Source organism: Peromyscus maniculatus, chromosome 14 (genome assembly GCF_049852395.1).
Source record: "Peromyscus maniculatus bairdii isolate BWxNUB_F1_BW_parent chromosome 14, HU_Pman_BW_mat_3.1, whole genome shotgun sequence".
Taxonomy (NCBI): Eukaryota; Metazoa; Chordata; class Mammalia; order Rodentia; family Cricetidae; genus Peromyscus; species Peromyscus maniculatus.
Window position 1 is genome coordinate 68,740,772 of NC_134865.1, and position 26,648 is coordinate 68,767,419.

General features: G+C 37.3%; 1 long non-coding RNA gene across 5 annotated transcripts in view; it reads right to left on the reverse strand.

Annotated features, from left to right (window-relative positions):
* Positions 1-26,648, reverse strand: part of LOC121822438 (uncharacterized) — a 219,106-nt gene that overhangs the window by 45,271 nt on the left and 147,187 nt on the right. Inside the window, exon 8 of one of the 5 annotated variants that reach the window (XR_013044447.1) lies at positions 22,890-22,908. The exons of the other annotated variants lie outside the window; for them this stretch is intronic. This is a non-coding gene — a long non-coding RNA (uncharacterized LOC121822438). Of the gene's footprint in view, positions 1-22,889; positions 22,909-26,648 lie in introns of those variants that run through there. 5 annotated transcript variants of the gene reach the window in all.

Sequence of the window (26,648 nt, forward strand, 5' to 3'; positions counted from 1 at the left end):
CTCCAAGGCAATTTATACTTCTCCTTCACAGCTTCACACCATGGCCTCTCTAGGCCTCCATTTGGGGACACCTCTGACACATGTCTGGCATCAGAGGCTTTCTTTAGCTATGGAGGCAAATTCCATAGCCCCTTTCTAATATCCTTAATTCCAGAACCATACATCTGGAATTGCCAAGTTCTGCTGCTGTGGCTGGAACATGGCCCCCTTGTTCAATTATGTTTTCATCATCTTTCAGTTTTCCATTGTTACATTCACTGCCTAAGCCTGACTGTCCTGAACCTGGATGTGTAGACCAGGGTGGCCTCAAACTCATAGATCCACCAGCCCCTGCCTCTGGAATGCTGAGATTAAAGGATTATATCAGGACACTTGGCTCTAAACTTTCCTTTAATTGCTTTTCACAAGTTGGGCACTTACCTAGGTGAGATCTTGCCCTGAAGTCACCATTTCCTTTCTTCCATTTTTAATCTGTCTATCTCCTTCAACACAGGATATAACTCCATTCCACTTCCTGGTGCTCCTTTTCTCTTCAAATTGTTCTTTTTCATTATAAATCTTTATAAGCATGAACTCTTGTAACTACAGAATAGAGTCTATACTAGGTTGTTTTGGCAATGGAATTAATCCAAATCTCTTCATGTTAGCCTCAGGCAGACTCTGGACAAGGGCAAAAAAGCAGCCAATTTCTTCACCAAAACATCACAAGAACAATTTATGGGCAACATACTAAAATTCTTCTTTACTGAAACCTCTTGATCCAGCTGCCCACAGTTAATCAAATCACACTCAGCCCACTCTCCTCCATGCTCCTTCTAGTATGTGTAGTGGGTACCTGTTCCAGCTTTGACCTGGAATTACTACTCCCATTGAGGTTTCTGGCAACTGCCATGCCTACCTATGGCCTGCCCCTGAGGTGGGGCCAAGAGGGGAGCCTTTAAGATCCAGGATATGGATGTGCCATTCTCTTGGTTCCTGGTAATCCTGGATGTTGGATGGTACACTGAGCAGAGTTCTCCAGAGAACACCACTGGACTGCACTTCACCTCTCTCAGTTCCTGTAACCTATCCCTTTACTTGTAAGTAAAACTCCCAAATAAATCTCCCCTTTAACTATGTGGAGTTGCCTTAATACTTCCACCAATAAGTATGGCCCATTAAGCAGCACTTAATGCATTCAACTGCTTTTCTAATCCACAGTTCCAAGGTCCATATTCCTTCAAACAGAAGCATGCTCTGGTCTATCACAGCAATACCCGACTCCTGGTACCAACTTCTGTCTTAAGAGTTTTTTTATTGCTGGGAAGAGATACCATGACCACAGCATCTTTTATAATGGAAAACAATTTGGGGTGGCTGTGGTGGTATTGTGTTGCCCAAAATATCATGTACCCTAATAAACTTATCTGGGGTCAGAGAACAGAAAAGCCACTAGATACTTAGGATGGGCTGTGGTAGAACACGCCTTTAATCCTAGCATTCCAGAGGCAGAAATCCATCTGTTCAAGGATACAGGCAAGCATGGTGACTCACGCCTTTAATCCCAGGGAGTGATGATGGAAAGCAGAAAGGTATATAAGGCATGAGGACCAGAAACTAGAAGCATTTGGCTGGTTAAGCTTTCAGGCTTTCAAGCAGCAGTTCAGCTGATAGCCATTGGGATGAGAATACAGAAGCTTCCAGTCTGAGGAAACAGAATTAACTGAGGAACTGGCAGGGTGAGGTGGCTGTGGCTTGTTCTGTCTCTCTGATCTTTCAGTATTCATCCCAATAACTGGCCTCAGGTTTGATTTTTATTAATAAGAACTTTTAAGATTCCTGCTACAGGTGGCTTAAATTTTCAGAGGTTCAGAACATTATCATCCTGGTGGGACATGGTAGTATGCAAGAAGACATGGTACTGGAGAAGTAGCTGAGAGTCCTACATCCATGACTTACAGGCAACAAGAAGTGGTCTATCTCACTGAGTGTGGCTTGAGTGCTGTGGGATGGTCCTTCTGTATGCTATCAATATGTATTTCTCTCATGGGTTGATAATATAGTTGTTTTGGCCTATGGCAAGACAAAATAAGGTTAGGCAGAAGAATCAAACTAGGACTCAGAGGAAGAGGGGTGAGGTAGAGACAGATGCTGCAAGCCACCTAAGAAGCAGGATGCTGGAGAACTGTTAAGTCAAGAACCATGTGGCAATAAATAGATTAGTAGGATGGGTTAATTTAGGTGTAAGAGCTAGTTAATAATAAGCCCGAGCTGTAATGAAAGCTGAGCCTCAAAGGTCTTTCCATCCCCCCTCTATCTATCTATCTATCTATCTATCTATCTATCTATCTATCTATCTATCTATCTATCTATCTATTGAGGGGTTCCATGGGGAAAACAGACTCACTGATATGATATAGGGTAAGGTAAATCCAGCTGGAAAGCTGGGGACCAATCACACACTGCCTAATCCAGTCTTTACCACCCAAAGGCTTGACCACCTTCTCCTCAGGCAGCGAGCTGTCTCTGTCTTTTTTTTTTTTTTTTTTTTTTTTTGCATTTTTTCAGAAGTTGCTTGCTTGCACTTCCTGTTTACTCGGGTAATATTATTTTCCTCCTCAGGATTTTGATGGGGTTGAAGACTAGATAGTTTCATTTACAATCCTTTCATGTCTCATCAGGTACTAGATTTAGAATCTTCAGAATAGGACAGCTATTGGAGTAATCACTGCAATTTGCCATTTACCTATGGTCTGGACATTTAGTATGCGTTTCTTGCTTGATGTTGTTCTTGTTGGTTGCAGTTCCACTTTTGTTTATGTTATTACCCTTTCTTTCTCCTGGACAATACTTGATAATTTTTCTTATTGTATATAGTTTTGTGTTCGGTTTAGAACCTTCTTATTTAGACAAAAGGGTCTCGGTCTCTTGGGTGATAAAAACCAGATCAGGTGGAGTGAAGTAGTATGTGATCGGTCCCTAGCTTTCCAAGGAGTGTGCAACTGGATTTACCTTATCCTTTATCAGTGAGTCTGTTTTCCTCATAGAACCCATTATATATATAATGGGTTCTGATAATTTATTTCCCTCTAAATTCATTAGGTGCATAGAGTGGGAGATTTCTACTAGATAGATGCTTTCTTTATTTGCATCATCTCTTAAAAAACAGTGAAGAGTCCCACTTCTCAGTGAAGAAGGTATAATATTATGTGAAGTCAAACTGCAATTCTGTTGAATCGTCATCCTCCATAGCCTTGCCAGGTGATATAAGTTGTATTTGTTTCAGCATTCCATGAACTCTCTTTTACCAGTTCAGACACTAAACCTTTCCCTGCTTCTGTCTTTATGACTGATTTGTTTATATCCAGGAATTTAACAAATGAATAATTGTTCTATATGTAAGGTGACTTTGAAAAGAATTCATTTAATAAACATGTTTTAGGAGAGTAATTTGTGCCAGAACCTGATTTGTCCCATAAGTTGAATTTCTTTTATTAGTTCGTCATCCATTAAAGGTACCACAAATCACTTATTGATTTTTTTATGGACGTATAAGAAGTATCAGCTACCAAAATACAGGAAATGGGATGGTTCAATTATTTAGTATGAAATAGGAAAGATGTATTGTTGGCTGTTCACTCTGCCTTTTGCTGAGTTTACTTTCTGAATTGATGTGATATTCAAGTTAAAGAAAGGAGAAAGCAATAACTTAGTGGTTAAGAGCACTGACTGATGTTACAGAGGACCAAGGTTCAATTCCCAGGTCATATGGTATCCAGTCACACCAGGCTAATTTTTTTTTTTTTTTTTTTAAGAAGCAGTAAGCAGGAAAGGGACTACGTGACCCCTCTTTCCTCTTCTTTTAAGAGGTCACATACAAGAAGCACCACTGCCTCCCGTGGGCCCTGTAGCACAAGATCATGGGTGGAAGAAATACCACTCCAGCAGGACCTGCAAAAGTTCAAGCATTCTGTTTGTTTACAGTATAAAGTAAAATTGCCAAGAGCCCGAAGAGCTGGCGTGCACTTGTGTCTCTTCAGAACATCACAAACCATCCATAGCTTTAGCAACTAGAAAAGTGGGCGAGGGGAAATTTGGTGACAGAAAGAGAAAAGAATTCTCCATGGGGGGTGGGGGGGAAGAATAGCATATAAGAAAATAACTATGCTTGGTACTGTGTAAATGTGGAGAACCTCAGAATAGTATTTTAGACAGTGTATTTACATTCTTTTTAGAGATACCCTTGAATTTTGCCAGAACTGATGGTTACATTTAAAAACTTAGCTTGCACATTTACATATATATTGAGGTCAGAGCTCTTGTTATGCCTCCATCCTATTGATGGAACCAGCTTTTAATAATGATTTTTGTACTACCTTGATAAGTATTTTTTTTTTTTGCTGATGAAGATTCAATTTGATTTAAACCATTCTAATTGTACAGCTATTGTTCCAGAGCAAGACTTTAATGTTGGTGAATATAATTCATAACTTCTTAGTGTTTTATGCAGATTTAATTTTTTTAGTGTCAATTGAAGAAAAGAAGCAAAGGCTTATGTATTCAGACCCTTAAGCTGTTTTCACTTATTAAAAAAAATGTTTTTCTAAGTCAGGCATGATGATGTTTATCTGTAATCCCCATACTTAGGGTGTAAAGACATGAGGATCAAGAATTCAAAGCTGGATATCTCAAAAATATTAATAATAATTTTGTAGCTTGAGATACTCTTTGATGCTATCATTGATTTTGCTATGGCCAAATATAAAATTCACTTTCCAGGGATCTGGAGAGATGTCTCATTAGTTAAAAAGATGCACAGCTCTTACAGAAGAGCTAAGTTTAGTTACCAGTAGCCAGCCATGTCCTGAGGCTCACAACCATCTGTATGTTCAACTCTGGGCTGTTTGACAAGCTCTTCTGGACTCAGTGGGCACATCAATCAAGTGCACATGCACATAATTAAAATTTGAAAATATATTTAAAATCCACATTTCCTATAAATGGGGACCCCTGGCCCTAGAGAAACAGACTGTCCCACACTGAAGAGAAACTCCTTTATCATTGTGATCTCCAGGAGTCATTGAGGAGTGATTGTGGTTATAATCCAGTGGTTGTGATCTCAAAGTATCTCTGGCTTCCTTGTGCCTCAGCCTTTACATGTACTTGCTCTAAGTTGTGCGTTGTTGCTCTAACTTGAAAGTCAACATCACATTCTGTTCAAAATCTGTGACAGCAAAATACAGATCATTTCACCTGAAAACCAACAACAAAAAAGACTTCAGCAACTCAAAACATCTGTGAATATAGGAAGTTTCACCAAATCTTTATGGAGGAAGGGAGCTGACCCTTATCCTTACCTCCCCAGTTTCTTGTGCACATTCTCTCTTCTTCCACATCCCTTGTGTGTGTATGGAGAATCAGCTTCTAACCTGGTATATGGCTTTTGCCCTCCTGCTTTCAGTGAGTTGTGGAATGACCTGTCTGGATGCTGATGAAGCTTAAGGAAACCCATACAGATTGCTTATTTATTTTTCTTGCTGGGTTTCAACCAGGAATCTTCTAGAAGCCATGTCAAGAATGTGAAGATAGAAAACTAACTCTAAAGAAGACTCAAAAACTATATCCTGTGCACCATTCCAGAATGTCTAAAATCTGCCTATTGGATGAAGCAGTTAATTTCAGTTTTTTTTATTGTGTTTTCTCTGAGAATCAGAATCCATACACACACACACACACACACACACACACACACACACACACACACACACACTCACACACACATACACATGAAAATGCCATCAACTGTGTGAGCTATAGTCCCATATATAGAATTAATAGCAAGATGCCCTGGAAGCAGTCTGAGGCAGAGGAAATGCTCCTTTCATGTTCAGCTTATTCTTCCTTAATTAAGGTAACTTGAACTAGGTGATACTCTATATTTCACTTCTCTCTTGGTTACCATAATTAAAGCCATAACTTAATCCTGTACCCTATTGCAATAAACATCTTTGCCTGAGTGGGAGTACAGTCATCCATCTACAATCTTATTTCCTCTGTCACTATATTCTGTCTTCATTTTATTTTATTTTGTTCCCACTGGGTCAATATTTTGTTCACAGAAAACCATGTGAATGGAAAAAATTTAATTGTTCAAAATAAAAAGTAATAAATATTCAAGATTTACCTATTGTTGATAAAGAAACCCTGCTTTGGAAGTGCTATTTGCAATAATATCAAACTTCACACTGAATAATGAGTGTCTTAAATCAGTAAAATAAACACTAGCATAGAGGTAAAGTATATTACTGTGATTTTTTTCAAGATATTTGGAATTATGGAAAAGGTATCAATAAATGACTGTGTATAAAATTAGCTTATAAGTTTGAGTGAGTGAATCATTAATGGAAATAAGTTACCTAAATTAATGACCCCTTAAAATATTGTTAAAAATCTAATAATACAGCACACACTCTCTCTTTCATCCTCTCTCTCTCTCTCTCTCTCTCTCTCTCTCTCTCTCTCTCTCTCTCAAACACACACACACACACACACACACACACACACACACACACATACACACATGCAGATACAGAATTATACACATTTAAATTGTTATATGTATGTTCATATCCACATAGGTAAATAGTTTTTATTTTTCAACCAATGAAAGAATAAGAACATAAATTAGGGAACAGAGAAGCTTAAAAAAAGTCTTATATCTCCACTGTGAGGGCTATGCATAAAATCTTAAATTGAAGATGAATGTGATTAAAACAACAGAAATAGTTTAAATAAATTTAGCACAAATGTACTGAATAGATGCTCACTGAACCAAAAGTCGGTCAGAACTTCATCAAAGCTGGGTCATGAAGACCCAAGTAATAGAAGTGAATGGACACTAGGTTCGCTTGCAGATCTGCTGAAGGAATGAATGAGTGTCATTGACTTCACACATGACCCTTGCATGTAAACTGATAATTCCAGACATAGTGATACCTGAATTTTTCTCACAACTGGGTATCAATCTAAAATATAAAAGGAAAGGTGGTAAGGAGCCGGCCAGAAGGAGGGAAACGTAAAGTCAACTCAGGTCAAATGAAAGCTATTAATTCAAAGAAAACAATCAGCAATGCTTTATGTGCTCTTCTCCAGAAACACATCCTGAATTACCTTTTGTGATCGCATGTTTGTAGGGAGCAATTTCTAATATGAGAACTAAGACAAATTTTCTAAGTACTCATTCATCTTGTCCAGATTTGACAGACAGAATGCAGCCAGTGTCTTAAAACACATAGAGTACAACTTTGCTTCCTTCTTCTACCCCAATGGGCAAGCCAACACCTCTTTCTATGTCTAGATTCATGTCACTGTATCCTTCTCTTTTTAATCTGTATTTTATAAGGTATGGATTACTTCCACATCAAATTGTACAGATAAGGATATACATCTGAAATCCAGTTAATTCTGTGAGTATAAAAATTACTTCAAAAATTTAATATAAACTGTTGTCTAAAAATCCATATTAATTAAATGGGAATGTAATATTCCAATGGAGGCTTGCAAAAAAATGGATTTTAGAATTTGTTTGAAGAAAGTATCAGAACCAAAAGTGTGTAGCCATGCCCACAAAGAGGACATTCCAGAAATATGAAGATCTATCCAACACAATTACTATTGGCAGATAAACAAAGAACATTAATCAATTAAATAATGGATTTTTCAGCTTCTATAGTGGCTCACATCTCTGATTCCAGCCTTCATGAGTTTGAAGCCAGAAGAAATTCATGATTTCAAGGCCATAATACATTATACCTTAAGTTTTATCCTGGTCAGTGTAGCATGAATGGTCTTATTAATAAGAACAAACCTGAGGACCAGTTATTGGGGTGAATGCTGGAAGATCAGAGAAGCAGAACAAGCCTCAACTGTCTCACCTTGCCAATTCCTCAGCTGATCCTGTTTCCCCAGACTGGAAGCCTCTGACTCCTTACCCAAATGAATCTTAGCTGAACTGCTTCTAGAACGCCTGAATGCTTAACCAGCCTAGTTCCTGGTTTTCGTGCCTTATATACCTTTCTGCTTTCTGACTTCACTTCCTGGGATTAAAGGCTCACTTCCTGGGATTAAAGGCATGAGTCACCATGCCTAGCTGTTTCCAGTGTAGCCTTGAACTCACAGAGATCCAGGTGGATCTCTGCCTCTGGAATGCTAGGATTAAAGGTGTGAGTGCCACCATTTTCTAGCCTCTGTATCTAGTGGCTGTTCTGTTCTCTGACCCCAGATAAGTTTATTAGGGTGCACAATATTTTGGGGGAACACAATGTCACCACAGGTCAGGGCTACAGAATGAGATCTTCTCTCAAGAAAGGAATTGTTTTAAATGGACTTTAATTTTGTATTCATCACAAGGGACAGAAAATTACCACAGTATCTGTTTAAAAGTCTTCCTAAAAGCAATAACAACCTCTTTAAAACATTGGAAGATGACCACAGGTCTATCACAAACTAATAAGCATTTATTCAACAAAAATACTTGAATTTCAACAGAAACAGAGAGCTCTGTAGTAGTCCAACATTTCCCTTCTGTTCTCTCTACTTTTGTGGTACTAGTAAAGCTAAAATCTCAACATCATGATAATCACACAAAGTACAGCCTAGATGTGACTACAAGGTCAAGGATGTGTAGCTAGAGTTTTCCTGCTTTGCCCACAGTCAGGACAAATCTCTGTCACCCACCAGTCCCACAGCCGCTCAGACCCAACCAAGTAAACACAGATACTTATATTGCTTACAAACTGTATGGCCGTGGCAGGCTTCTTGTTAACTGATCTTTTATCTTAAATTAACCCATTTCTATAAATCTATACCTTGCCACGTGGCTGGTGGCTTACCAGAGTCTTCACATGTTGCTTGTCCTGGCGGTGGCTGCAGTGTCTCTCCGCCTCAGCCTTCCGCTTCCCAGAATTCTCCTCTCTCCTTGTCCCACCTACTTCCTGCCTGGCCACTGGCCAATAAGTGTTTTATTTATTGACCAATCAGAGCAATTTGACATACAGACCATCCCACAGCAAGGATGGGTTTAATGGTCCCCATAAGCCTAACCAGAGAGAACTACCACTTTCTAATATATCCAGCTGCTTCCCGGAAACCCTCACTAAACATGCATGCACATTAAAATTCACACAAACATAAAGGTGCATCATTACTCATAGGAAGTACAAATCTTGCCCATTCCAAAGTAACTACTTATAAAGTAAAAGCAGATAATGAAAAGTGTTGTGGATGATACTGAGAAAACCAATTCCTTATGCACCACTGGAAAAATGTAAAACAGCACACATGCTTTTGGGAACACTTTGGCATTTTCACTTTGGCATTTCAACCTTGTCACTAAAAGCTTATAAACTTAGTATTCATAAATTGATGCTTTGACAAATAAAGTAATGCTTTAGCATTATTTATTATTTATAATAATAAAATAATGTTCAGCTCTACAAGTGGAGAACCGGCACATGACATGCACGAACTTGAAAAGTATATTAAGTAAGAGAGACTAGTTATAAAGCTCCCATATTTTATGACTTCAATTATAATTCTGAACAGACTCAACAATCCAGTTCTAGTTAATCCAAATTAAGAGAACTAGAAAATACAATGAACCTTGCTAGGAGCTGGGCAAAGAAACCAGTCCATGATTCTAAAGGAACTGTTAATATGTTCAGGGCCTAGTTTTAAATTAATAGAAATATTCTAATTATAATCTGAAAAGAAGGAAGAAATGTTGAACACAACTATAGAAGATTTCCATGAAATGAGCCCAAGTAGATATTTGACAGCTCTTTTTATTGATTTTATTTAAATTACAAGTGTTTTTAATTCCTGTTCATATGTAATTATCATAGATGAAAGATTCTCTTTATGGCTCTGGGGAAAAATCATGTACAATTATATAGTTTAGGACTTAAGCTTCAAATTTTGAATACAAATTCTCCATTTTATGCATAGTATCTAAATAATTAGAATTTTACTAAATAATGCAAACAGCATTGGGCGTATGTCTGATTGCTTTACATAAGCATTCATTGAATTTCAAGATAATTCCCACTAGCTGTGCTTCAGCAATAGATGTACATCAAACACAGTCTTCATTATTTCAGCAGGTTCCAATGAATGGTGACAGAAAAGAGGATGTGAATGGTCTACGGATTTAATATTGTCTCAATGTGGCTCTCAAAGAGCTTCTTATTTACAGTCAGCACTTTGATCCTCATCTTATAAACATATGTCCAAAATGAGTAGGCGGCTTCCCGGAAAAGCACTCACATTCCTTACATCATAGCTTAACTTATCAACATTTGTAAACTACTCTGAGATGCCCCAGGAAGAACTACAGAAGGTGTTTTCTGCAGTCTTAACACTGTGGTGGGAAAAAAGCTTTATTTTAAGGCAGATTCTTAGAAATCGCAGTTTGTAATTTGTTTGGATTAAAAGTTCTACAAAAAGTTTAGAATGTTAAGATATCCATCAGAACTTTCTGGGCTTTGTACTATGTTTTTCCATCTGTCAAAAGTCCACTATCCTTACTCTTTTCCTGTCTCATTGTACTACTACTTGTCATTGTTAATAAATATTGTATGAAGTCTTTCAAAACACTCTGGGTCTACTTACGAATTTTCCACATGGAACCAAATGAAACCAGAACTCTGTTGTTTGTTTAGAACAAGATATCATGTAGCACAAGCTAGCCTTGTGCTTGCTCTCCAACCTCCCCTGACCTTGAACTCTTGGACCTCCTGCCCCATCTCATCAGTGCTGGGATCCTGAGTGGGTACCACCACACCAAGTTTTGAACTTTTCTCTTGCTAAACAAAGATGTTTTTCTTAGCCTAAGACTAGTTACTTTCTATATTAAAACAATAGCAATTACTACCTCTTCACACACCTCCTTGCAGCCTTGGTAAATTATTTAATTCCTTTGTGTGTAGTTTCCAAGAATGCTAAACAAAATTAGTGCTAAATAGGAAAAAGCTGATGTTTTAAAAATAATCATAGAAGTTAATTATGGAGGGAAAGAGTAGCTTAACTTAGAGGCTGTAATGTGAATGCTGAGTCATCAACCAGAGAAGGCTAACAGGAAGTCAGAGGGTAAGGGGGAATATCAGAAATCGATATATATATATATATATATAAATATTTATTTATTTATAACATATCCACATATTTTTCAACAGTATCTAGAGTGACTTTTCTTCTCTAAGGTGCCATTTTCAGGTGCATTTGGTCTAATTTTTATGGTCTCATAGGAGGGTCGACCCTGAAGAAATTGGCTCTAAAGACAAGCTGTGTTGGAAGATGCAGCCTCCAATGCAGAGAAAAGAGTGGTAGGCAGTAGACTGGCCCCACCATACCAACAGCCTATAAAGCAGCAGTTCTCAAACAAAAGATCAAATGACCCTTTCATAGGGGTCATCTAACACCATCAGAAAGTACAGATATTTACAGTACCATTCATAACAGTAGCAAAATTACAGTTATGAAGTAGCAACAAAAACAATGTTATGGTTGGGAGTCATCACAGCATGAGGAACTGTTTTAAACAGTTGCAGCATTAGCAAAGTTGAAAACCACTTCTTTAAAGAAAGGTTGAAGAAAAAGTCCCAGAGGGTGGCCTACCCATCAACCAAACAGACTATGGGGACCTTGAATCCAGAAATATAATGCTACATTGTAGATAAGGTTTCTGGTTTGGTAAGCATTATCCTCTCTAACTTACTAGCTCTATGATTTTGGCTGAGGCTCACATTTTCTCATATAGAAAATGGAATATGTGCAATCAACTCATGAGGATTATTGTGAGCTTTTACTGGTAGTATATATGGAGGTTATTTATCACAGTGGCAGGCACTCTATAAACACACATTGTTTATTGACATAGTAATAAACTATTACTATAAAGATTACTATGCATACACAGACTGCTAATAATGTATCTACAGGAAATAACCTTTGAAATACACCACAAAACTTGTTAAAGTATTTTCACACTGAGATTAATTAAATGTTTGTTGCATCTATCTATAATTCCAAAATGTTTATGATTTAGACACATGTGAATTTATGTATCTTACATAAGTATGTCGAGAGCAAAGTTCTGTTAAGTATTTATACTCTAGAACATATATTAAGAAGTAACTTTTAGCAAAGGCCAGAAATTTGTATTCAAATATATCTATGAACCATATGAACTCAGGGCTGAGAAGATGACTCAGAGGTTAAGAGCACTCATAATCACGAGAACCAAAGCTCAAGTCCCAGCATTACACACACCAAGCTAGCTTCCTACAAACTCCAGTAATGACCACTATAAGAAATCTGATGTGTCTTCTGTTCTCCGTGTATACAGAAGCATATGAACTTGCATACACATGTGTGCATTTTCTTGCACATGCATACATATACTCACACATGAAAAACAAAATTTTATTTTATTTAATAAATAAATAAAATCACTCTTTGCAAGTAGAGTTTCATAGAAAACATAATTAGATCCTACTTCACAAAAGCTGCCACAGTGACAAGGTAAATTAGGAAACTAAATGGCTGAAAAGCAGCTTGACATACCCATGCTTTCAGTAGGTGATAGCAGGTGACAGACTGAAATTAGGCAGAGCTGTCTAGTGTGTTCCACATTCTGCTCACAGTTGGGAAAGAAGTGTAGAGCAGTTTGATGCACAGATATACAAATTGAGATTAGTAACCTTTATTAAAGGCAGAATGAAGATCATATAAGTTTTAGAAGGAATTGCTAAGGGCTCATACATAAGTGATGAGACAGTTGATATGGTTCAGAGAAGGTTCTAGGGTGTCCTCCAAAGGAAGCAGTAAATGTATTAGTAGCATAGTTCCCAGGGTGATGATGCTGATAGGTGAGGCAATGTGGTGTGTGTATGTGTGTGTACTTGTGTGGCCCTCAGTGCACACTGGAGCAGATAACAGATTCAGGTGTCAGGCCTCATCTTTCACCTGGTTTAAAGAAAGATTGCATTGCTACTGTGCATACTTGGCTATGAGACCAGCAACCTGATGAGGATTCTGCTGTTACTGTGCCCCGCCCCCCATCTTGCCATAGAGCATTGGGTCATAGATGCCTACCACGGTAAAATGCACTCATCCACTGCTCTTGGACCTTGTATGGATGACTGCTTTCTCCTCTGCCATGCTATGAGGCCATCAAGGGACCTTTATAGAAAATCAATTTCATGCCCTTGAGACTCCAGAACTAAGAACTAAGTATGATTCGACTTATATAAAGAAACAGTACATTCAATTTGATTTCTATATTTCACCAGAGTAACAAAGAATGGACTACCACATGATCAGATCTGAAATCAGAAATAATTCTGATTTGGAACACACATATTTATAAATACATTTTGCATGTGCTTTGCATTTCTAACCTGTACAGTCAGGAAAGAGCTCACTAGGTAAAATCAAGGCTGTTTAGGTAGACTTTAATTATTCATTAATAATGAACAGCTGTTATTCATAAGCTCTAATCAATATTTGAGACATATTCATAAAAATATTTTAATACAAATTTGAAATTCAGATTTACTTGGTCATCTTTTGTTTTTAATTTGCTTAAGCTAGCAACCCAGATATGTGGGTCATATTGACTTATGAAAGTTACAAATTATGACAAAATAAGGAAGTAATCCATTAATGTTAGGTTTCTCTTAAAAATTACTGATATCGGCCGGGCGGGGGTGGAGCACACCTTTAATCCCAGCACTTGGGAGGCAGAGCCAGGCGGATCTCTGTGAGTTCGAGGCCAGCCTGGTCTACCAAGTGAGCTCCAGGAAAGGCGCAAAGCTACACAGAGAAACCCTGTCTTGAAAAACCAAAAAAAAAAAAAAAAAATTACTGATATCATTACACTTTTGTGAAGATAAATACTTTATATGGAATTAGATATGGCATCATTTTCCATGTTTGATGGCATGATGTTCACAAGTGGATAGGATAAAGACTATAACCACAGATGAAATAACAAAATAAGCAACCCTGAAGGCATTTTCCTAAAGTAACCCAGTGATCTGATGCAGACCTTGGCAACAGAGAGCATGTGCCCCTCTTGGCGTCAAACTTAATGCCTCTCCTATGAGAAATGATAGAGGAGAAACTGCCCACATGGGTTAGGATTTCTTCCCAAAGAGGAAATGCAAGAATTGCTGAGCAATCATGCAGAACAAAGAGTTTAGATGAGGAGAAATCTGTATATTACAGATGAAATGTATTATATTTCTCATCCCTCCTCCAGAACCCTGATATACATAAGGACTGAAAATGTATGTATGCCTTTAATAATTATAGAGGTACTCTGAGTACTGCTAATATCAAACATGTGTCTAATAAATTTATAAGAAGGCATAAGTGAATGTCTAAGTGGATATATGTAAATGTTTATGCAGAATTTAACAGGAACATTGATTGAGCCCCAGTATGTCACAGGCATGGTACTTGGAATTTATAAATGTATTTTATTTGCTGTCAGCCATAATCTAAGAGATTTTTGTTTTACAAGTATTAAGCCTGAAGCTCAAAGGCACTAAGTAATTTGAACAATTCTTAGAAACTTGCAAATGGTAAGAGATGGATTTAAATGAGAGCCGCTCACTTCAAAGGAAAAGCTCCTTGTGATATCAGAGCACAACCTTTTTCCTGCTAAGTATCATCTGTTTTAAATCTCTGTTGGACTTAACCCTGGGCAGCCCACATAGATCTTATATGGACTTTCCAGTCGCTGCCATTTATATTTCATGAATGTAAGGCCAGCACTATTTCCTTAGAGTTAGTTTCTGCTTGCTTCAACAGCTTTGGGACAAAGAATATTGGCATAAATAATTTTTAACTTTCCACCTGGAATTGTAGATGCATAACATAGATAAATATTTTATTCGCTGATGCAAAGGGAAAGATCTAGTGGGTTCTTACAAAAGCACGGGATTAGCAAAACCATCACTGGCAAAATGTCCCAGGAAGTGTCGCTCACTGGATTCCTAGAAATGCATGTTTCTCCCATTGAAAGCAGAGAAATGAAAAATGTCTTTGAAAGTGGCGTTAAAGGGAAGCTCTATGGTATTTTCCCCTTTTCAAGTCCAAGAGATGTTGCCTAGTGCATAACTTTGCTATATCTGACTTAGTTCTGGCTAAATGTCCTATCTTTGAGGTATATTTCAGAATGTCTGTTAACTCGTGTGTTTTGATAGCAGGCTACTGCTCCAAATCTTGTAGAAAAGTAACAATGCCCAGGACTTATTTTCATTAGTTTTAGATATGTAGGGGATTTTGTACTACCCTTCGTTAGATAATTTCCTGGACATGTCATTGTGAACTTTGAAGGGAGCATCTCTGACATTTTAGCTCATTGCATTTGTTTCTGCAACTTTCTCAGCTATTACCTTGTACTCTGCATTGAATGTTTCACTGCAAGTGCATTTCTTAATTAGCTCATGAGAACAGGCATTCATTTTAAGAAATATTTGCCCAGAGAACATTATTTTAGGCTCATCGTTGCATATGAAAGTACAAAGCTCCCTACAGAATTGAAAAGAAAGAGTCTCTAAGATTATCATTTCAGTTAAGCATGGCTTGACAAGACAGATTAAACTAAATTGCTTACATTAAAGGAGCTCTCCCTTTGAGACTGAGGCTGAGAAATGGATCAATCTAGTTGTACTGGTATAATAGCCACAAAATATAAATTTTATTGTGAGGAGCACAAAATCTTTATCATAAATTGAAATAATAATCTATGTTTCACATATTGCCTTGAAGGTATTTATGCATAATCTGTCTTGAAGCTGTATTGTCATGGATCTAGGAAAGTTCCAGAACACTAAAAAAATACATTTTGTCTACAATAATTGTATATTTTAAATTAAAAGTTAGGGTGGGATACAAGATTTAAGGCACAATTCACTTGAGAAAAAGCTGATAAACTAGATTTCATTAAAAACTGACAATGTCTGTTCTATGAAAGGCACTGACAAGAGACTAGAAGAATGAGCCACAGACCAGGAGAGAGAACCTTTTAGAAAGACATATGTGATAAAACATTTTCATAAAAATTTTACAAGAGCATTTCAAAATCAACAACAAGAACACAACTATCAGGGTTGGGTATTTAGCTCAGTGGTAGAGTTCTTGCCTAGCAAGCACAAGGCCCTGGGTTTGGTCCTCAGCTCTGGAAAACAAAAAACAAAACAAAACAAAAAAACACAACTATCCTGAAGATAATGTGGACCAAAGGTCATGTCAAGCACCATATATATATATATATATGCTCCTTGTGATATCACAGCAAATCCTTTTGCCTGCTATGTATTATATATATGGTGAATGAGCATAAAAATAATACTATACATCAATGACATCAGACAAATGTAAATTAAAACAACAAAGGAGATAATGCTATGCAGCTTTAGGATTGCCAAAACCCAGAACACAGACCACACTAAATGCTGAAGGGGATACTCAGCATCAAAAATTCCACTCATAGCTGGTAAAGAAACAGAGTGGTACGGAATCCCTGGAATACTGATAGTTTCTTACAAAAGTACATATAATTTTATCAAACAACACAGGGACCATTATCTTTGGCATTTACCCAAAGATGTTGGAAAGTATGACTCCCTAGAAACATTCTTATAGATTGCTACAGCATCTTTAGTCCCAATTGCTAAAATTATAGAAATAACCAATAAGTCATTCAGTAAGCAAGTTAATTAACTGTGGTATATGTTAAAAATAGAACATTGTTCAGTACTTAAATGGAATGAGCTACCAAGCCTTGAAAAGACATGAAGGAAACCTACATGCAAGAGAAAAAAGTAATTCTGGTAAGGTTTGACAGTGTATGTGGTGCTTTGAATGAGAATGGATCACAAAGACTCATAAGTTGATAACTTAGTCCCCATCTGTTTGGGAAGGATTAGAAAGTGTGGACTTGGAGGAGGTGTGTCACTAAGGGTGGACTCTCAGGTTTCAGAAGACCCTCACCATTTTGAATCAGCTTCCTCTGCCTCCTGCTTGCAGTTTAAGATGTGAGCTCTCATCTGTTCCTGCCTTAGGTTCACCATCACAGGATCTGACCCTCTAGAACTACAAGCCCAATTACATCCTTTCTTTTATGAGTTGCCTTGGTTATGGTATTTTATCATAGTAATAGAAATACAACTGATATAATGTATAACCCTAACTATATAATATTCTGGGAATAAAAAGCAATGGATATAGTGAAAAGATTAATTGTTGTCAAAGATTAGTATGGAAGGAAAAAGGAAAACATACAACACAGAAAAATATTTAACCCAATAAAACTATTCTAACACTTTAGGGAGAGATATATGTCATTACACATTTGTCTAAGTCCGTGAGACATATTCTACCAATGTAACTCTAATGTAGTCTGTGGATTTTAGATAATTATGGTATGTCAAGGTACACACATGGACTGGATATATATATATATATATATATATATATATATATATATATATATATATATACATTACAACTCTGGAGCAGAATTTTGATGGTGGAACTGGGGAAGTGAAAGGAGAAATAGGAGTTTTCTGTACCATCCTTTTAAATATGTCATATATTTTCTATGAAACATGAAAGTCTTTGCAATCTATCACATACTGGCAAAGAAATTGGAGGTGTCCTACTCCAAATATACTCCAAATATACTCCAAAGATACTAGATGTATCTTACCTCCTCTATTTAGAGTTTCTGTGGTTTTACTATAATCACTGCAGTGAGAAACACCTGAGAGATCAAATCGAAAGGAAGAAAGTTTTATTTGATTCACAGCTTGACCACAGAAGTTCAAGGTCAATTCCACTTCAGCTTGAGCCACAGTCCTGGGCCTTGGAAAGAAGGAACAGCTTGGCAGCAGAACCCATGGAAGAGGCTGCTCACTTTACTGCAGCCAGGAAATCAAGAGTATCAGGAAGGGCTAAAGAACCTGTTGCGCTCTTAAAGGCTACACCACAGGGACTTTTCCTTTAACTAAGCTTCCATTTCCACAATTTTACCACTTCTCAATAATCTATTAAGTTCTGAATCCATGAATGAAATAAAATTTACAGTCCCTTTGAGACTTGTGTCTGAAAATGCTATCCCAGACTACCATTCTGAGTCAGTGTGTGTATGTGTTTGTGTGTGTGTGTGTGTGTGTGTGTGTGTGTGTAGATTACTTTTATTTGTTTTATTAAGTTTGTTCTTTGAAAACATCATATGTGTATGAAACACATTATGATTAGTCTCTCCTTCCGCCCTCTTTTATCTCCCATCTCAATGAACCCTCCCTTCTCCCTATATGTCCCTTTTCTAGATTCATGACTTTTGAGTTTGTTTGGAAACCTATTTTATTTATTTATTTGTTTTTTCTACCTTCCTTTTCCTCCATCTAAATACTCCTATATACCCTTCCCTACTCACCTTCAAATTCATGGCCTCTTTACACACACACACACACACACACACACACATTCAGCTCAGGGCTGTCTGTGTGACCATTGGGTTGATCTATTAAAGTGGGTATACAATTGAAGGCAATGACTCTCTTCCCCCTGAATCTACTGGGAACAAATATTTTAACCATGATGGATGGGGGCCCTGAGCCCCTTCTCCCTCCATACCTGACTGCTGATGTGTCACACTTTTGTGCAGACCCAGTATTGGCATCTGCCACTCTGTGATTGTGATGGCTACTGCTCAAGACCTGAGATTCTGCCCTTCTCCCTGTCTTATAGCTCTTATGTTCTTTCCCTCACCTCTTCTACAATCTTCTCTGAGCCTTAGTGGGAATGGTATAAATGTCTTATTTAGGAGGAAGTATTAATCTGTCACTTAATAACAGAGTCTTGTGCAGCCATGAGTCTATGCTTTTACTACTGTTTGTTGAAATGGCAGGCTTAAGACTCTGATTAAGTCTGAGAGTGGCTTTTGTCTATGAACATAAAAACATTTACAAATTTTTATGCTATGTCAATTTAGCTGAAAAACAAGATTGTCTTTACTCTCAGGGCCTATAGCCTCCATGGGTTTTTGACCAGGCTTTCAGTACCAGCCATCTATGTCCTTCCTGTGGAGTAGTCCTCACTTGCATAGAGTGGTTGGTTATCCTAATAGCAGGAGTACCACTATTACACAAGTGGACTCATCTTGCCTGGTCTCTTAGTTTACAGGGTTCACAGCTGGGTAAGACCATTGATGCTTTTTCTCCCACAACAGCCTGGGTGGCACCTTCTGGGACGATGGAAGTTAGCTGCCTTCTTTCTAGTTCAGGATCCAACTCAGGGGGTCATGCTTAGGATGGGTTTTCCAACTCCAATGAACATAACCAGTATAATCCCTCATAGCTGTTCATGAAGGCTGTGTCCCAATTGACTATAAGGTCTGTCAATTTGACAGTCCACACTAAATATCAGTTTTCTTTCCCACATTATTGGTTTTCTGGTGATCTGTTCTCCTAAAGATGTTTTGTTTTTCTGCTTCCCTGAGTGCACAAAGGAACACTAACCTTTCCTTTGTTGTTTAGCTTATTTTAAGAATTCATAGAACTTATGAAATTTTATTCAAATTAACACATTGTACTCAAAGTAATTAAAGCACTTTCATTTTCAACAATACAACTTTAATAGCAAGATAATTGCTTTGGAGGTAAACATAATGTATTACAATCTAAGTAATTTAATTTCATCCCAACCACAACCTTGATATTCTTACTCATTAAGAAAACAATGTTTTTTTTTTATTTCATTAAAATTATACTCTTGTTTTCAAAAGCTAAAAACAAAGATGTTGGTGTCTATAATAAGTTAATCTAAGAATTAATTTATCTTACACCCAGGATGGGAACACAAAGAGAATTTGGACATTCTGAAACAAGTTAAAAAAGCCAGCAGTGGGAAACCACATAAAAATGCACAGGGCACCTTGAAAAAATGTTGCTCTAGACTTTCATTGTAATCATAAAGAAATATAGTTCATATCATTCAAAATTTAGCTAGAATTATTTCAGTAGGGACCATGTCTTTATTGTACTAAAATTACCATTTCTTTTTTTATCAATTACAAAAATATATTTGACACCAGTGATTGGAAAGACATGGAAAGGCACCTCCATTTCAGTATAATCCTGACTAATATCTATGAAGTTCCATAGGAGAAGTCAAATATTAGAGGGAAAATAAAATTGTATGTTCCTGGCATAGGTTATCTTAAAAAGCAATGACACAGAAACTGTATGTTTTCAGTCGGATGTCTTCCAAATAATCAAACAATGTTAGATGAATGCAGTCTGTACTTTCAACAGTAAATGCCTGGCAAATCAATCTATTATGAGTTAGTAACTGATGGATCATCTCCCTTAAAACATTACTAGATAGACCAATATCTGTCACTTTGTATTATTAACCATGCAGTTAACATATTATATTACAAGTTCAAAAGTTGAGGGGTAAATATCAGCAAATACAGACCCAGCATAAAACAAAACCAGATGAAACAAAAATACCATGAAGAGAAAATTTAATAGAGTGTTCAGGAATTAAATGTTTGGTTTGTAGACATATGAGTGTCTTTCTCACTTTTACCTTTAACTGTCTGTTCACATCGAAAAGTCATGCCCAAAGTGTTAGTTGGTGTCTAAGGCAACTTGTCTAGTCCTGTGGTACCCACAGGGGGCAGCAAAATTGGATGAACTGTCAAAAATAATTTCAACAGGCAGGGTAGACTATAAGCTGTTTCAGGAAGACTTAAAATTCTATGACCCAGCTTGAACTCCACATGCTATGTTGTCATGAACTAAACTTACTCCCAAGTACACACTTAATGAAAATGTGGAGAGGTTCGTATTTTAGGGATGTCCTCCATCACAGGCCCACAGCTTTAAGAGAAAGGAAGAAAACAAACATAACAGCAGTATTTAGAGAAGAGAAATAATTCCTCTCTTAAACATACTATTCTGAGCATTAAATATCATGAGTGTATAAGTATATACACTTACATATACCTATAATATGTTTAAATGTTAGTCATTCTGTCTCTTGTGTCTTGTACTTAAGAATATCTATTTGAGCTTTAATGGTAAAGAGTATATTTTATCAGATTGGTTCTAGTGTATCATTAAAAATTAACAGTGTTCCTCAAAGTTAACAGAAAGTTCTGTGATTGGATCAATGTGTGTGAATGCACCTGAGTGTATCAGACTTAGTATGTGCATTGCTACTGCTTTTGATACTTTGATATTTTAAGTATATACTTTTAAATCTTTAATTAGTTAAGACTTTCATAAAAAATTCTGGACTGATTGCTTTTAACCATGCAAACTTATTTTCTCATGTTTCTGGAGACAACACACTGTTGTCTCAGCTTGGTTAGGGTATGACAGAGACTCCCTTCCTTCTTTTCAAACAGCTGCCTTATTGATGGCTCACTCACATAAAAGAGAGAGTGGACTTTCAGATGCCTCTTATGAAAATGTCTATTGTTATCAGATCAGGACCTTCACCTTATGATGACCTCATTTAATCTTAGTCATGTCATTAATGACCCCTTATCTAAGTAGGTCATCTTAATGGCGAAGGCTTAAGCATAAGAAGTGATTAGAGAAACACTCAGTTCATAGTAGTTATGGTAATTTTTGTCTTATTATGTAATGGATAAAAAGTAAACGAAATAAAAGAATATGAAAAAAACATAGATGAGGGCTGGGAAAATGGCTTAGTAGGTAAAGTGCTCATTGTACAAGTGTTGAGGACCTGAGTTCAGATCCCCAGAACCACATAAAGCTAGACTAAGTGGTGGGTATCCATTATCCCAGTCCTCCTAGGGCAAGAGGACGTATGGAACTAGAAGGCTCCCTAGCACTCCAGGGCCAGCTTTGTATGTATCTGCCAACAAAAGTCTGTGTCTCCACCAAAGTGGAAAATAAGAACCAACACTTAGTTTGTCCTCTGGCTTTCACACATGCTCTTTGATATGAAGTTTTTACAATCACATGCAGGAACACAGACATGCACACACACACACACACACACACACACACACACACACACACGCATGCACACATGCACACATTCAAACACACACACACACACACACACACACACACACACACACACACACACACACACATCATAGATGAGGCTAACCAGATGCTTAAATGAAGAATTATCTCAAGGAAATTGTTGTTGGAGAATGCAGTGTCACATACCAATGGTAGACAAGTACTACAGCATCTATTTTCCACACTGGGGTGGGTTTAGAATAAACAAGCATCATGAATAACAGCAGAATGTGCTGTGTGTGCAGACACATCAGGTATCTACCAGTCCTATGGAGTCATCAGTCATCTTGAAGAACACAGGTCTTAAGAATATGACAGAGAGGACGCCTTTGCGTGGAAAGCAAGGGGTTTGGAATCATACTGAAAATCCTGGAAGCTAGGTTGACTTCCCTGAACAGAAATGTCGTGTTCAAAGCCAGGCTTCAGTATGACAGATGGGGAAGGTGCAGAAGAGGAGTGGACATAGATGGTGATAGCAAAGACATAAGAGGTGACAGGAAAATGACAAGGAGAAAAAGGGAATGGACGCAGAGTCTGATGGCTGTGCAAGCAGATGGCTTAGTTCAAGAGGTGCTGTTTGCCTCTCTTCCTCAACACTATTGGTGCTTTATTTTTTTTTCTCTAGACTTAGAACTAAATATTTAAAACCCGCCCTTTACCGTGAAGCAGGAGGTTTTCCATTCCACACCTCAGGAATTACTGTTGCCCGCCTGGAATTTTGTGTGGGCGAGCAGTTGGCTCAGATGTCCTCTCAGGGGTAATATTTTCTTATGCCGTGACAGCATATCTAGTGTGTAAAAAGGGGTACTATATTAAACACTGTTCTGCTTGAGAGGGCTTCCAAAAGTCTCCTGATATTTCCTAGCTGAGATCTCTCCATTCCTCAAAATTAAGGTAAAAAGGCAACACAGCCTGGGAATTGAAAGTGTTCCAAGATTTCATATGCTGCCCTTTAAGAGGAGAGTTAGGCAAGTTTTAGATAAGAAGCAATGAAAGGATATTGGTATAAAACCTAAACCATATGATTAAAAATAGCCTTCGTATTAACAGAAAGGTGATTGACTCCCTACCCTTCAACTGCTATCCCCACTCTTCTCCAGAAGAAAAATAAAGTTTCAAAACTTATCCAATTACCTAGAAAATATTCAGTGTTGCATTTTTAGTTAGGAGAGAAAATCACATTGCCGATAACTTTACTGCCTAATCAGACCAAGGGTTATCTTTTGTTCATTTGTTTAGACTAGCTGTGAAGTACTCATTCTCAGCCTTTCCATGAACTAGAATATACACTAGGTATTTTTTTAACCTTACTGCATGCCAGAAATATGCTTATTAATGATTTGTTTGGGTGATTAAGTTTATCCATAGACCTGCAAACAAAATCTCTTCTTCAAGAAAGAACCTTTGCACTAACCCTTTGTAGATTGTTCATAAGTTAGTATTCCTTTGTTAAAATCACAAGCTTCAGAACAATGTGTGGAGTTATTACTTAATTTTAACAATTTATGACAGTCATTTGCTACTGAGTCTATTGCTGTCCCCCAGTTATGCCCAGGAGTCATTAATTCTAAGCCTGTTGAAAGCTGCCTGACATTCTGCCAGAGACAGAATAAGTATGTCTCTTTATTCCAGACTATGAATACAGCTTTCAGGCAATACAAGTGGGAAACATAGGTAGGAAGGGAAAATAACTCGAGTATAAGTCAACAAATTACCAAGAGCTGGAGAAAAACCTAAGTACTCAAAAAATTTCAGATCTTGCCATGAGACAAAATACATATATTTAGAATATTCTGGGGATATTTGAAAACATTTCAGCTTTAATCACAAAGCCATTAGTTTCTTTTTAGAATATGCCCAGACAAACTTAGAGATCAGAGATCCAGAAACATTATAAGGTGATATAAAGAACTTTTAAAAAGCTGGAAATACAATATTGATTCATATAAACATGATTCAGGATAACATTTCAGAGAGTTTTAGATTAAAAACTTTAAAATAATTAACATTTGCAAGGATGGGGAATCTTCTGGAATACAGGCTACCTTCTGTAAGATTTAGTATAATTAATTAGATGGAAGATCCAGTAGACACAGGACAAGTTAGGAATGGAACCACTTTTAAAATTCCAGGCAAGATGAACCAAGAGAAGAGAGAAGGGTGACCAGCATTTCCCTCTGAGAACAATTATAGCTCATGTCTAGTATCAAACCTGAGCTGGAAATCTTAGAAGAGAAAGAGAATGGCAAAGACATTATGGGCACAAATAAAGATTTGTTTTCTGCATTCCTGAGACCCTGTTGTATGCCCATTTCATGTTCTTTAGAGTTGTATAAAGAAGTAAAGAGAAAAAAATCTCCCTTCTGCTTCAACTTACGGTACGCAAATCATTAAAGGAGGAGGTTCAGTGAGGAAGATGGTGGAAGACAGTGATGGTGCAAAGTAGTTTCCTTTACCAAACTCTAGTCAACCTACTGTGAACTCTTAGGGTTTCTTTCTTCACATCCACATTGTCCAATGGGATCAAGACTCTCACTAAATCAGTTTCATCCCATTAAGTTCTCATTCTCCATCGTTTCCATCAGTGCACCATGGCCTGACTCTATCAAGAATATTGTAAGGTCTCCTAGATCAGAAACACCCTACCTAAGATCCATCTGAAATGTGTCTTCCTTTAACTCACCCCTACCATCTCGCCATTACAGTAGCTTTCCTTTTGAAGAAAATCCAGCTTTCTGTTCTTTAAAAAACATTATAAATATATTTTTCACCAATAAAACATACTACTGCATTTGGCAAGCTTTATCTGCAGGGTTTTTAAGAGCAGACAGAGGAAAAACTAGGAAGCATAAAAGAAATATTGTGTAAGGCCAAGTTAAGAATCTCTAAACATCCCTTTTCACAGAAGATCTACCTGTACTATTTGCTAATTTAGAACATTTTGTACTACCTGCACATATATAGGCATCACCTCAGAGATTCTAATTCAAGTGAAGGAATGAGATTAGCTTGAATCTACTGTTTTTTTTTTATTTTAACAATGCCACCCTCTTATATTGATGCAATTATTTTCCCAACAAATTTTAGAAAATTTTGAAAATGAGTGGTGAAATAGTAAATGTATACAGTTTTTTGGTGAAATCACAAAGCATTCAGTCAATTCTTAAATGCCGTATGATAGATTATAATGTAATCCCAAAATGTTAAGGGGTTTGGAGACACATACCCACACCCACCTGAAAGAGCAATGATTCACTGAAAGGCAGATTCAATTTTGAAAAAAAAAAAAAAGCATCTATGGGATTAAAGTCAATGCCCATAATCCATTTCCAGCATTAAGATGGCAAGTTCTAGGCTAGCCTTGGCTATATACATATTGAGTTTCACAATAGTTTGGGTTGTATAGAGTGATATTATCCAAAAAGAAACCCTATAAAACCAAAACCAAATTATCTAAAGGGTTTATCTAAAATGTGGGTTCCTGGGCCTTAGTCCATATCTACTAACCAACAATTTCATTGGCTAGATGATAAATATCTTCTAAAAAAGCTCTTCAGGGTACCCTTATCTACCCACCTAAGACTGTAAACTAACATTTCACTTATTTTTGAGGTGTCTCAATGTTATAAACTGACAGTCCTTCAGAAAGCAAAGATCAGGTCTAATCAATAAATAAAATAGACAAATATACCAATAAAATTGGTAAATAAGGGCTTCTATGATCACCCCAATTTTGAGTATGAGTGTCATTATTCAAGCAACTACCCTGGTCTCCCCAAATCCTACCCTATGTAATATCTACCTCAACATATTGAGCAAATAAAACATAACACCCAGGAGAGCCCAGGCTTAGGACAACATCCAGAGTCAAATCTGATTTCTGATTGAACAGTGAACATATGGCATGTTACCTTTTACAGCATCTTGGATGTGGTGAATTTCACATGAGAAAGCTTTCAAAGGTAATAATTGCTAGACTCTTCTTTGGTGGAAGGTCTAATTAAGCACATCTGGCACGTTACCGCAAATTTATATTTTCCCCCCAAATTCCAAGAGGCTTTGGGGATGTCCTGGGTCAGAAATCCATACAACCTTCACCCTTCAAGTATAGTCTGGGGCTAGCAGCAACAGAAGCTGAGGGCTCCCTTGGAATATCAGATCTGAGGCTTGAGCCTAGAGAAGCAGACTTCAGAAATATGGCCAGGTTACTGATGTTTGAAAAGGTCTGAGATCCTGTATTTCACAAATGTGTTGAACTAGGTCAGTCATGCCCACATAAGGACTTAATTGAAAAAGAAAAACAAGAAGCAAGAATTGAGCTAAGGACTGGGCCTATAGCTTGATGGAAAACAAGAGAAAGAAGGCCTGAAATGGCCTGCAGGGAACAATGTATTTTAGGTATAATAATTTCCTTTAAGATAGACTCTGGTCTCTGAAGGGCCTGTGGAAGGAAGGTTTATTTTGATTATATTGGGGTTGAGCTCCCACACATCATGTTCTCCACTTTCAGTAAGGCATGAGTGCATG